The 13,469-nt window shown below is 45.1% G+C and overlaps 1 long non-coding RNA gene across 4 annotated transcripts; it reads right to left on the reverse strand.

Annotated features, from left to right (window-relative positions):
• Nucleotides 1-762: 762 nt before the first annotated feature.
• Nucleotides 763-8,832, reverse strand: LOC131491973 (uncharacterized). Of its 4 annotated transcripts, XR_009251747.1 has the most exons (5): nucleotides 8,569-8,832; nucleotides 8,071-8,156; nucleotides 6,472-6,607; nucleotides 1,414-3,903; nucleotides 763-901 (listed from the first exon to the last, which is right to left on the reverse strand). It is a non-coding gene; the product is annotated as an uncharacterized LOC131491973 (long non-coding RNA). The 4 variants fall into 4 exon arrangements; XR_009251746.1 differs by lacking the exon at nucleotides 8,071-8,156 and having other exon boundaries at nucleotides 8,569-8,828; XR_009251745.1 differs by lacking the exons at nucleotides 8,071-8,156; nucleotides 8,569-8,832 and having other exon boundaries at nucleotides 6,472-7,289.
• Between the last annotated feature and the right edge of the window lie 4,637 nt (nucleotides 8,833-13,469).

Here is a 13,469-nt window from a genome sequence, read left to right on the forward strand (position 1 = left end):
TTGAAGGCTCATGTTTTACCCTCTCTGTCCTTGAAGGAGAGCCCAAGAACAGTTCTGGGCAGAACTGTGGTAGAAGTTAACTCCAAGCATTGGCCCCAAAACCCAAAGGGATTTTTTTTCCCCAAAAAACATTAGCTTAGAGTGAGAAAGCTATTTCTCAAAAGAGAGTAAAACTTGGTATAAGCTTTCTGGAAGACAGTGAGGCCATAAGATTAAAAATTCACAAATACAGACTCCCTTTAAGCAAGCAATGATATTTAGGCATGTTTTCTGAGGGCACAGTTAAGGATATGTGCAAAAATCTAACTATAAGAATGTAGTTTAATACTGTTAGAGTAAAACATAAAAAGGTGATAGATATAGATAGGTAGGTAGGTAAATAGACAGATGAGGAAATACTCCAAATGCCCCATAATAATTTGTAGCAAATTAGCTTCAAAACACTGTAATCTATGCACCGATATAAAATTATAGTCACTGAAGATAGTATTGTAGATCATTTGTGTGTGTACTGATTCCATTTTCTATTGTCTTTAAATCTATAAACCTCTCTATGTGTTTATACCTCGATCCGCATAAAATGGGGAAAGATAGGATATACCCAAGTGTTTGAAAGTGGTAGATGGGCAAGCAACGTTTGATCATCTAAAATTTTATTTTCTTATTTTTAAATATCAAGCAAATTTTGCTTATGCAACCTTTTTAAAGTAGCAAACTTATTTAATTTTATGCTTAAAGTTCATTTATTGATTTTGCGAGAGAGAGAGGGAGAGCAGTACCCAAGTCTCCATTTGGGCTCAGGTCGTGTTTCACGGTTTCTGGGAGGGAGCCTTGCCTCAGGCTCCACGCTGGCAGCACAGAGCTTGCTTGGGATTCTTTCCGTACCCCTCCTCCACTTGCACTAAATAAATAAATAAATAAATAAATAAACCTTTTATGCCAGAACTCTAGTTGAACTTTTCAGAATCATGTTCAAGGTTTCCAGCAAACTGCATGGTTACCTGATCCCAGCTCCTTACTCTTGGCTTTTCCAGATTGTCTCACTCCCCTGAGCCTGCCTCCCTCACACCTCCTTCCATCGTCACACGCCATTAGACGATGACGAGCTGATGTATTACACGGTCATCGTGGGCTAAGGAAAGCTCACTGAGAGGGAGGAATGGTCCCCTCCCAAGTCTTCCTCCAGGTTTCTGTTTCATCAGCAAAAGGTCAAGGGAGCAGGAATGGGCCTTTCATGGGCTGGAGCTCAGGGCTGGGGACAAGCATCCTAGGCTGTGCAGACGCCTATGGTCCTGCCCCAGCATCCAGCCGAAGTGGGGAGGGCTGCAGGGATGAGCCCATCACCAGGACAGAGGCAACAACAGGATACCGTCAGACCAGGGCCAGCTAGAAGGCTCACTGGTGATGACTCACCTGCTAATCCGGTCTCCTTCATTGTCCCCTAATCAACAGTGACAATAGCCTCCATGTCTAGGACGGAAGGAGAGAAATTTAAAACCTGCTATACCTATAGCTCAACCCTCTTTCTGGCACCATGTGGTGCAGCAAAGACATATCAATATCTCCTTGCTCCAGGCTCTTTGAAGAAAGTCCAGGGCTGAACGACATGAGGGAGCAAAGGAGTCCTCAGCCTTGTCGGTAACTTGCCTCATGCTGCCATCTTGTTATACCCAAGTTTTACTTTCTGATGAAATAAATGAGAAAAAAAAAAAAGGGCAAACTCTTGCTGAGCAGAGGTGGCATTTATGTGCTTGGTAAGTTTTTTATAATTCATGACATTCTTTTTTTTTTTTTTTGACACCCAAAACTCTTTTATTGGGGGTGGTGGGGGAGCATCGGGGCCCCTCACTGCACGGCTTGTTCATTGATGCTGCTTCCTAAGTCCTGTGGCTTCATCATGTCAGATGCCTCAGGTGAGCTAGACAAGGGCTTAAGGCACAAGACCTAGAAAGCTTCATCTTTCTGGAAGGCCAGCCTCACAGTGGCTGGAGCCTGCAGCCATGCTGTCTGACTCAAAGTGAAGCCACACTTTCCCAGTGTCTTACCATCACCCAGAAACTGGTCATACTTGTAGCTGCTGCCTGAGGATGCCCTTGACGATAATGCAGAACAGTCTTGAAAGTTGCCTCTTGGCACATGTCGGGATACTACATAATGGAGCCTCCTCCTTGAAGACAAGGGCTCCCTCCTTCCAGGTTGTATGACCTTTCCAACATTGGATCTAGTGACCAATGTATCTCACTTTGGGCCTGGGGGTCCCATGACTGTTCGCACGCATATTCTCTGTCCAGCTTTGGTCCATGACAGCAGGAGCCTCTTGAGGACAGGAATTCTCTCTCTCCCTGTGTCCAGAGACCCAGCAGTGCTGAAGGGGGTGGGTAAGAGGCCAAGGCACAGATGGGGGGAGGAACTGCCTCATAACCCAGAGCCTGTCAGTCAGAGGAGCTCACTAAAGGATACAGGAAGGGACATATTTGAGTCTTTGGTAGAAAGTTTACAGGGGGTCAAAGTGGCATTCCCCCCCCCCCCCCCACTGTAGAGGAAGGGCCAGGGGCTGGTTCTCTTCAATGGAAGTGACATTCTTGTGGGCTCCCAAGGGACCTTTGTCTTTTCAAGTAAAATCTTCACCATTTGCTACCTCTAGACCAGTGTGTTCCTCAAATTTTAATGTGTACACAAAATCACCTGGGGATGTAAACATGCAGATTCTCACAAGTCTGGGGTAAACCTGAGAGCTGCTGCTGGCCCATGGCTCACTCTCTGGATAGTGAGACGTTCAAGAGCGCACGTCACGTGGAAGCCTGTTCTTGCTACAGCTGAGTGACCTTCGTCAGATGCAACCAGATTTCCCGCCCGCGGTGGGTGAGGCAGGTTAGGAAGATGCCAAGCGTACAGAGGTGAGAGGAAGGGCCTCTTTACCAGCAAATCCAGCAAACGCATCTCTCCTCTTTCAAGTTCACCAGGTTGCCACAAAGATACTCTTTATACCGTCCACGTCTACGAAGTTCATTCTGGGCATTGAAGGGGTTAAAAGGGCCAGAGACAGTGAGAGAAAGCACCCTTTTCAAGGGCATTTCTAACAAGCTGAGCCTGATCCAAACCTGGTTTAATGAGTGCTTATTTTATACAAATAAGCTCACAGGCGCGTACTCATCTCTAATTAAACCAGAAAGAAAGCATTTGTTCTAATTGGGCTGCATAGCTCAAGAATTAATTGTGAGATTGTTTAGAATTGCAATCTTGTGACCCGTTCGCCAGAAGGGGGGCTGGGGGGGGGGGGAGGTGGGGAACCTACTTTAGGAATCTCACTCTGTGTATTTTTTGCTAGGCTTTTTCTCTTCCTAATTCCTGGAAACCTTCCTGCAGTCTGAACTGATGATTTACAAACAAAAGCAAAAACTTCTAAGAGCAACTTACCGCCCTGTGTTACAGAGGCGTGGGCCAAGGTGAAGATAACGCAATTCAGTGTATATTCTAATGTGCCCCTGAGAAAGTGCCCTGATAATTAAAGGTTCGCACAATTTCTATGGGGGGGGGGGGGAATCATGAGTCACGTTATTTATCAATATCAAAAGAGTCACTTTTGTATTCGGCAGTCTGGCCTGCCTGGAAACAACAGATATTCTCCCCAAACGCCAGTCCACAGCCACATTCAGCCAAAAATGCAAGAGGTTTCTATGGGCACATCCGGTGCCCTTGGGTGGCGTTGATTGCCATCGAGTTTGCAAAGGATTACTCGACGGTGCTTGGCACTGTTTGCTCCTGAGCTGCCCTCCTCTGCTTGGGCTCTGTCTTCTGTATCTTGTCGGTGCAGCTCACTGACAAATGCCGCCTGTTTTCCTGCAGCCAGTTCAGCTCATCTAGCTGCAGAGAGAACAAGCTGGGTTCTTTGCCCTTCAGAAGCTAAAAAAAAAAAAAAAAAAAAAAAAAGATACAGCTATGTCATCCTTGACAGCACACCCTGAACCCCTCCGAATCAGGGGCAGATGTCTTTAGAGAACTGGACAGGCTGGGACCGAGGTGGCCTTTAGCAGCTGGGACCCCAGTGCATTGGTGCAGCTCCGTTCAGCTAGCTGTGCTTGGGTTGCTAATATTCTGCCAGGGGCAAAAGGGAACCTATTTCACTGCCAAGAACTAGCTTGAGCTTGTGAATCTGACACTCGGAAAAGTCTTGCTTTGACTTGTATCTGGAAAGAGAACATTTCAAGTTGAATGTCAGTGATGGAGGAAAAGGGGGATGCTTCAGATGGTCTTCCCGTGCGATACCACGTTTCACAAGCAGGTCAGACTTCTGCTGGCGGGGGGGGGGGGGGGGGGGGCGGTTCCCACCTCGCAGCCTTTGCCCCCTCCAAATGCACAAGTTTGCACAGTTGTTCACTCTTGAACACAAAACCTGGCTGCTCTTGAGTAAGTTTCAGGGATGGAAAATGCAGAGGACTTTGCCAGAATTGCATAGCGTGAAGCAAACCAAAGCAGACCATAGTAATCGCAGACAGGAAAATGGATCTGAACAAAAACAGAACCGTTTTGCTTCGGGGAATGGATTTTAATAAAGATCCAGTTGATTGCGCCCAGCAGAGACCAGGCATTAAATCAATCGTCCATGCAACAGCCTCCACCCAGCCAGCATTACACCAAGGCGTGTGGGAGATAAATTGGAAAATGAAAGGCATATGGCCTTCTCATGAGGAGGGAGCACACCCCTGTAGGGAACTTTTCACTGGACTGTGAGTCTTTAAGGGCCGGCTTAGGGCTCTGAGTTCCCATCTCCTGATGTGAGATCCCATCCCAGGCTCCACAGATCTTTGCAGAATGAATGGATCTTTGCGGAATGAATGCAAAGATAATGGGAGACCGAATGTAACTAACATTGGCACCGCAGTTCAAAAGGGGACCGACCCGTGTGGGACCAAGTAAGTGAGGAAGGGCCCTGGAGGGTGAATCGAGCCTCAGTGCAGAGAGTGATCCTGAATATCCGTGGCTTCTATATCTCCTCATTTCTATTCCCAACCTTTCCCCCAATCTCCTGAACTTTCTGAGACCACAGCCTGTATCAGGCTCTTTTCACTGCAGAGAGAATTTGACTTAGAGACTCCTAATCCTACTGCCTATACTATCCTAATGCTAAGTTACCATCTTAGCATTAAGTGCTTAATTCGTGCAAAACCAAAAAGACGAGAAAAACACACAGAGATGCTAATTCCTGGTTCATTTTGTTTATTGCACACGAAAAATGTATGAGCCAAAAGTTTATAATCGTACACTCTACACGTCCACAATACACGTATATAAGAGTATTTTAAATATATTAAAATCCAATGGCTTAAACAAAACCTACTTAACGTACAATGTTGTATTGGTCAAAATAGCTTAAGCCATACAACGATTAAAAAATGAGCTCCGAGATCTCCATGGCTTTACACACAAAGGTTTATTTTTGCTCTGCTATGTGTTCAAGTACGTGGCAAGGACGACATGTTAACTCTAAGGAACCAGGCTCTACCACTTGAAACATGACTGGGCCCTATAGGAAGGGAAGATACAGCCAAGAAGGGTCATGTCCTGACTCTTCTACACTTGAGTCCAGAGATGACATAAACCACTTTCACCTACAGCCTATTGGTCAGAACTAGTCAAGGAAACTTACCGAGAAGTCATCAACCACTAATAATAAAGCCTCAATTACTCTCTGAGAGGTCTGTTTGATCTTCTAGGTCCCCAAGTTACCTCTCAGTTGGGTGATACCAAAGTGCCCAGCATTTCACCATAGGGTCTAAACCAAGGGCCACAGCCAAGAGGGGAGAGGCAGAGACTATGAATGCTGAGGACAGAGTAACTGTCTGGCCCAACTTTTTACTCATTGGGTCTCTGATTCTTTGTTGCCATATCTCACTAGGGATAGCATACGATTCTGCAAATACTCCAAGTAGATTGAATATTTAAAACGTAAGTTTTTTTTTAAGACCCATTTAGTATTTCCTTCCAGTTTCAAATACTGGGAACAATAAAAATTGGAAGTTCAAAACCTCAAACATCCTTGAGCCTCTAAGAGGCCTTACCAGGGAAAGATAATCCAGTGAGCTCGTTGACAAAATTAGCTGAAAATACATGTGGGTGTTAGGCCCCTGGAGACGGGCTGCTCTAAGCCCAGATCAATCACCCCCTGGTCATGAGCAGACTCCACCCCACCAGGGTGATGACCACATGGAGAAAGATCCTGCGGTGGTGGTGACCTTCAAACTCAGCTTTTCAATCCAGCCCATCTGTACCTGGCCCCCAGCACCGCTACGGGGAGGAGCTCTGGCTGCCAAAAACCTCCAAGTGTCATTGAGAGAAGTTGGTTAGATTCTTGCAGTTTGAGGATTAAGCCCGTGTGGAGACTCTAGTGTTTTTCGGTGCTGGAAGGGGGGGGGGGTGGTTCCTGGGGTTGGGGGTGGGGGTCCCGGCCTGAAGCCCGCCAAACCCCGTCACCTGAACAAATAGCTCCCTGTCGCACCGATGTCACTGGAGAGAACAGCTGAGGTTCAGCGGAGCATCTGCTAATGAATCGTCTCCACAGTGTCAGCTCTCCTGCCGGGGGCCCGTCCTGCACTCTGACATTATTTTCCTTAAGTGAACAAAAGGAAAGCCGGGATGGCATTTATCCAGGCCAGCTGACTAAGTCAGCACAGCTGGCTCCACCAGCTTAAAGACACCTCACTGATCACCAGCTCCAAATAATCTCAAAACTGGCCCCTCCAAACTCTTCTCCTCTGGGAGGGCAGATACAAAGCAGGGGCCAAGTCCTCCGGGGCTCCGGACCACAGTCTGCTGTGGAGGGGAGAGGTGGGGACCTCCCATCCTCCCTCGGCTCCCGGCTGATGAGAAAGCAGAGGAAGAGGAAGGTCTGGCCTTGGGGCAGGGTGGGGGAAGCTTGCTGGGAAGCCATGTGTGTTCGCTGTGCCTCCAGCCCAGGACTGCCTGGGAACCCAGGGAGGTGCAGGAGCCCAGGCTACAGGAGGCGTGTGGCATCAGTGTAGACGCTGAACCTGGGCCAATTTCAGCAAAGGCCAAGATGAGACTGGATGGTGAGGGCAATTTCCTCGCCCTCTCCCCACTGGGGGCAACTTGTGTCCAAAACTGCATTTTGCATTAAAATAGGGCAAACAGGGACTGAGTTTCTTGGGCAAGGCAGCAGACGGGGCCGGTTTGAGGTTCTATTTTCTGAGCTAGGAAAACACTTATTTGGGCTTTCATAAAGATTTGTCCTACTTTTTAAAGGTGTGTCCAAGAGAAGTATTTAATGAATGCTTGGGGCACCTGGGTGGCTCCATTGGTTGAGCATCCGACTTTGGCTCATGATATCGGGGTTTATGGGTTCGAGCCCCACATCGGGCTCTGTGCTTCAGCCCGGAGCTTGAAGCCCGCTTCGGATTCTCTCTCTCTCCTTCTCTCTCTCTCTCACAAATAAATAAATAAACATTAAAAATATAAAATTTAAAAGTGCTTGGTAGTACCTGGCCATAGGCACACTATATAACAGAATGGCTTCACAGACACAGGCCTGTGAGATTTTATTATCTGCATAGATGAAACCGATATCTTTTGTATCCTGCAAACTTGAAAAAGTTCAAGAAAGTCTCAGATGGTGAATTCGGGACGAACAATGGAAGCAGGCCTTCATGGTGACATACTCCGTCACCTCCTGCGTAGACATTGTGCTTCCTAACTCTTTCCTTCCCTTCAGCTCAACAAATGGTCACACACCTAGGAAATTCTTCAAGGAACATTCAGGCTGTGCTCCTATATTCAGGAACGTACTGGAGAGCCCTGCTTTCTGAGACTTGGGACTGTCTGCTTTTTGAAAAGGATGTTCACTTGAACAATGCATGTATTTGGGCCTCTCTGGCCCACATCATCTCTACAAGGACTCATTAGAAATGTGTAAAGAAAGCAACTCCAGGTTGGAATGTATCCAAGCAGAAGACCAGATCGGCACAGAATCAGACTCTCCTGTAAACCCCATAGCCTCCGTGGTATCACCCTCTGGGCTATGGACAGACCGTTTGACCTAAGTTACTTGCTACCAACCAGCAAATGAATTTTTCCAGTGGATTCTCAAGCCTGTCTTTTTCTTGTGGCATTGTTCCATTCTGATAAGTTTATCTGGATTATTCCTATGAGAGTAAAGGGTTGGGGTCATTCACTAAAGACCATAAGCCTCAGAGTATTGGGAAATAAAGATTCTACTTTCCCTGCTTGAATTAGGATTCTCCTAAGCAATGGACGTAGGAGGTCAGAAAGAATGGACAGCTGTTTTTAAAAGACACGGATATGCATCTGGGGGTCTCTGCAGTTTATGAGGCATCTGTACCACAAAGAGTTCCACAGATACATCTTCATCATTTGGAATTGAGTTACTTAAGAAATGGGCCAATGCAAGAAGAACACTAAGACCGCCCTTTGTCTCCAGAAAGAAGGAAATAAATCTCTCATAGGAAAGAGACCGCCTGACGTACCAGGGGGAAGAGAGACATCCCTACTGTCAGAGATATGAAATTCAAAACAAAGAATTCTGTATAAACAAACCTTGTTACTTTTCTTAGTTGTCTACTCCAGACCTGATCATTTTTAGAATTCCTTGCTAATGATAGTTCTTCAACGTAAAAAGCATAATCATCTTGTGAAATATCAAAGATTTATGCTTCTTCGTCTAGAATGTGCAAAAGCTGCCTGCCACACTCATTTCTATGTCCCAATTTCATCACTGGACCTTTGTGAGTCTGTATGAAAACTCTGAGGTTTTCTCCTGTTTAAAAAAAAAAAAAAAGTAAATAAGCCAACTTATAGCACTTAACAAATAAGCCCTCAAATTCCTGCATTTATATAAAAAGGAGGCATAATGCCAAGCAATGCAAAGTAACAATTTTGCCCTTGAAGATGTAGTCAGAGAAGACGCGGCTGTGGCTGAGAAGGTCGGAGATTAATTCTGCAATATAAGCCCATGCGCTGGATGCATGAAGATTCCAGATTTGCATTTAACAAATCTGCTACTGTAAGCAAGGTAGGCTTGGCTTTGCTCTGGGAGTACTTAGAGAGTTGTTGACAATAAGTGAGTTTGAGCAGGAGGACACATTCATGAAATAACTACAGGGGCACCTGGGTGGCTCAGTCGGTTGAGTGTCCAACTTCGGCTCAGGTCATGATATCACGGTCCGTGAGTTTGAGCCCCGCATCGGGCTCTGTGCTGACAGATCAGAGCCTGGAGCCTGTTTCAGATTCTGTGTCTCCCTCTCTCTCTGACCCTCCCCCGTTCATGCTCTGTCTCTCTCTGTCTCAAAAATAAATAAACATTTAAAAAAATTAAAAAAAAAAAAAAAAGAAAGAACTACAAACTGTAACGAGTGCTGTGAAAAGAACATGGCATGTCATAAGGAAAGGCCTGGAAGGATGCTATCTATATTCACGCCGAGGCCTAGAGTGCAAGGAGGAAAGCTAAGAGAGCTTCCAAGCAGAATAGCATAGCCGGAGACCCAGAGGCAGGGAAAATTTAACCCATGGAGAAACCAAAAGGCTGGTGTGGCTGAACCTGAAAGCCCAGGGCTGAGAGATGAAGTGCGGTTGGAGGCAGGCAAGGGCCGGATGATGAAAACTTGCCAGCCTCAGTGAGGATTTTGGATTTTACTCCATGTGCCATTGGAAGGGGTCATAACTGGTAACCAGGAGATAATCTGGTCTTCATAATTAGAAGGCTATTCTGGATGCTGTGTGGAGAACGGGTTAGAGGAGAAATAGAGAAGTGGCAAGACATTCAGGAACTGTTTAGAATAGTCTACAGGAACTGGTGGGAGAGTCTGCAGAAGCAGTAATAACAACCTGGCTGAGGTTAGAGATGTGGATATGGAATGGGTAGACCAGTTGGATGACTGAAAGTCTTGTTTTAGACACATTAATTCCGATATTTCTGCAAGACATCCAAGGACAGATCGTGAGTAGGCAGTTAGATACATGAGTCTGGAGTTTACAAATATAAATTTGGAAGTCATAGACATAATTTACATATCTGGGAATGAGTAAGTTCACCTGGTATGAGACACAGTGAGAAAGGGAGACAGAATGAGCGTTAGGAACTGCCAACACGTCCATTCTTAGTAGTTGATACGTAGCCAGTAGAGGAAATAGCTTTGAGTAATTTAGCCCTAGCTCTGTCACTAAGAAGTCGGCATCCTTGTGCTAAGAGACTGGATCGTACGGACCCAAAGTTCTCTGAATGTTTACCACCCCATGATTTTACCAAAAGACATTTTCCCAAACCTACAAGCTGACGAATGTTGGGTGGGCTCAGGACTGACGTGAAAGAGGTCAGCTAGAATGACACCCGCCTTCTCTCCATCGTGTTTCTTCAGACAAAATGGTGGGCTAAGTAAATGATGGGCCTGATATTGCTGTGGAGAGAGCCCTCAGATTTTAGCGAAGAAAATTTTAAATGATAAGAAGGTTCCATGTATTTGTGAACACAGCGGTTAAATTCAAGTGTGTCTTGGGGTGAGGAAACAACTGGGAAAAGATTTAGAAAGCCAGGAATTGTCCAACCAAGGAGACCTTTTCAATGAAGGAAAGGGATATTTCTTATTCTGCCTTTTGCCAAAATAGAAGCATGAGGGAGATTCCAATCCCTTGGATCACCTAAAGCAAATACTCTTCAAGTCAACAAGAGAGGACCAATCAGTGGCATTCTCTTAAGAGCTTTCAGGGCTTTGCAGTGACAGTGTGGAGCCTGCTTGGAATTTTCTTTCTCCTTCTCTCTCTGCCCCTCCCCCTCTCAACATAAATAAGCTTAATAAAAAAGAGCTTCCAGGAAATGAATGTCATAGAAAGTTTAGTGTAGAGTACATTGAATTACCTGTGAGTTCTTTTTAGGTCCTGAGTTACTCTCAAGCAGGTTATATAGTTTGGGAAGCTATAGGCGGGAAACAAATAATAGAATGAATAGGATCTTTTACATTTATTTTTTTAATGTTTATTTATTTATTTTGAGAGAGAGAGAGAGAAAGATAGGGAGAGACAGAGAATCCCAAACAAGCTCCATGCTGAGCCCCATGCAGGGCTCCATCCCAAGACCATGAGATCAAGATCTGAGCCGAATCGAGAGTTGGACGCTTAACTGACTGAGCCATCCAGGCACTCCTAGAATTAATAGGATTTTTAAAGGAGCTGAATGTATAGTTAGTGTATCAGTTTGCATGTGATGTGTAACAAGCTTCCTCAAAACTTAGTGGCTTAAAATATCAAACATTTTGCAGTGCAAGCACCTGAGAGTTGGCTTTTTGATTATAATGCAAGTGTCTGACATTAAGCTTTTGATTTCCAAGCAGCCTCTTCACACAGCTATCTCCAATAAACACACTGCCAGCCACAAGACTAGATAAAAAGCCAGGCCACTCCACCCCTGTTTTAGAGATCCCTGGTTGACTTCCATAACTGACCATTTGAAAAATAAGTGTATTTTTCCCTGCCCATGCTGTAATTATTGCTCTTATGTTTTAAATTCACCAACAAGGAGTGAACCCACAAAACCCTAGACAAGCCCCATCTTCAATCCCAATAAAAGCAGATGCCTGGTTACATGCTTTCTCTCTCTCTCTCTCTCCACAACCTCGTTGTATGACCCCAGACGTGCCATGCACTGTCCATGACCCTGCGTGCGATAAAACCTTGATTGTTGTTTCAAAATTCCCTGAGAGTTGCTGCTGAGGTGCCTCTTGCAATCATAATAAGAACCACAAGGACCAGTGCAGCTACAACACTGACTCTGAACGGGGACATTTCTGTGGGGGCTCGCCCCAGGCCCAGGTGAATGCCCTCCAGCAATTCTAGCCAATAGCCTCACTATTAACAGACTGAGACCAGCACAGCACACATTTATACTTCCTCACCATTCCATGGGTGGGCTGAACAGTTCTGGTTTGGGCATAGATGACCTCTGCTGGCTCTAGAGGAGTTTCAGATCATCTTTTGTGTGGTAGCAGACTTCAGTGTGTGAGTTCTTTTCCTACCTCTGCCTGAATCATGTGTTGACCGTGCTTGGATTGTCCTATTGGCTGAAGCAACTGCCAGAAACAAGTTCTGACTAATGTGGATGGGACTAGCCAAGGGTATGGATGCAATGACACACGAATAAATCTGGGGCCATTACTTGGACAATCTACCACAGATATCCCCTATCTGATGCTATGGAAGAATCTGGAGTTAAAAAGGAACAATTTAGGAGCCTACCATGAGCACATGAGCGCCTGAAAACATTGTATAATTATTGAAAGAAACTTTTAAATTTCAATGTGGCCAAATACACTCTGAACAAAGTTAAAAGGTAAATACAAATTGAAGAAAAGGTGTCTCCCATATAAAAGACATGCAAAGGATCAATATTCCAAATGTACAAAGCCTTGGTACAACACAATGAAGAGAAGACAAAAACCCCGTAGTGGGCTTTTGCCTTTTCCTTGACTGGGCAGTTACAGAAGCCAACGACCAGTGCACTGGGAGGGAGCAGTGCTTGCAGGGGGGAGATGTGTCCACTGGTGACAGCTTAATCCACCTCTACCCTCCCGCAAACCTAGGCTGTGGTTTCTATATCCAGTCCTTCCTTTGTTCTTGCTTATTTTCGGAGCCTCATTTTTCAGCCTCCCTGTCAATGACATGAGCCACCTGATACCCCCAAAAAATCAATTCTCCATCTGCTTAGATTGGTTTCTATTGTTTGCAGCTCAGAACTTCAACAGGTACACACCCTACTAGAAAAATGTGCAAATATGAGTAGGCGAGTCGTAAAGGCAAAATACAAAATAACCAGTGAGGACAGCACCTGTCTTGTAGACCACAATGCTGATGGTGTTCATATGTAACACAACAGAAATTAGGAAATAATTGACAATATCCATCCTCACAGCGGGGAGGATGCAGAAAACGGGTACTTGCCGGCATTATTTCTGGGAATGTACGCTACATGATCTTGGCACAAGGCAATTTGACATTATGTATCAAAAGATAAGATTTCAAAAAAAAAGACAGAATTTCATGCTCGCCAATTCCACTTCTTGGATTCCCACCTAAGGACATAGTCAGGACATTACGTGGAAAGACATATGTATCTGGAGGACCACTGCACCAATGTGTACCATAGCACAAAAAAAGAAAAACTGAATTTATGGTGTTCCATAAAATAAAACAATACACTGTCACTTAGTAGCTAATTCAAGGTGGCACTATTTGATCTGGCAGGATATCTGAAGACTCCTAGCACGCCGAAAAGCAGAGAACAGAGCCTCAGGACTGGTGGGATTCCATTTCTGTGCATGAGACTTTCTGGATATGTTGAATTCATTTATGACTTCCTTGAAAAACACTGATACAGTGCTTCACCCCAAGACAACCATGATTTTACATATCCTCCAAATACTAATTCATTTCTCATCATTATAGCTCTATGA

Source organism: Neofelis nebulosa, chromosome 12, assembly GCF_028018385.1.
Source record: "Neofelis nebulosa isolate mNeoNeb1 chromosome 12, mNeoNeb1.pri, whole genome shotgun sequence".
In the NCBI taxonomy this organism is placed as follows: domain Eukaryota; kingdom Metazoa; phylum Chordata; class Mammalia; order Carnivora; family Felidae; genus Neofelis; species Neofelis nebulosa.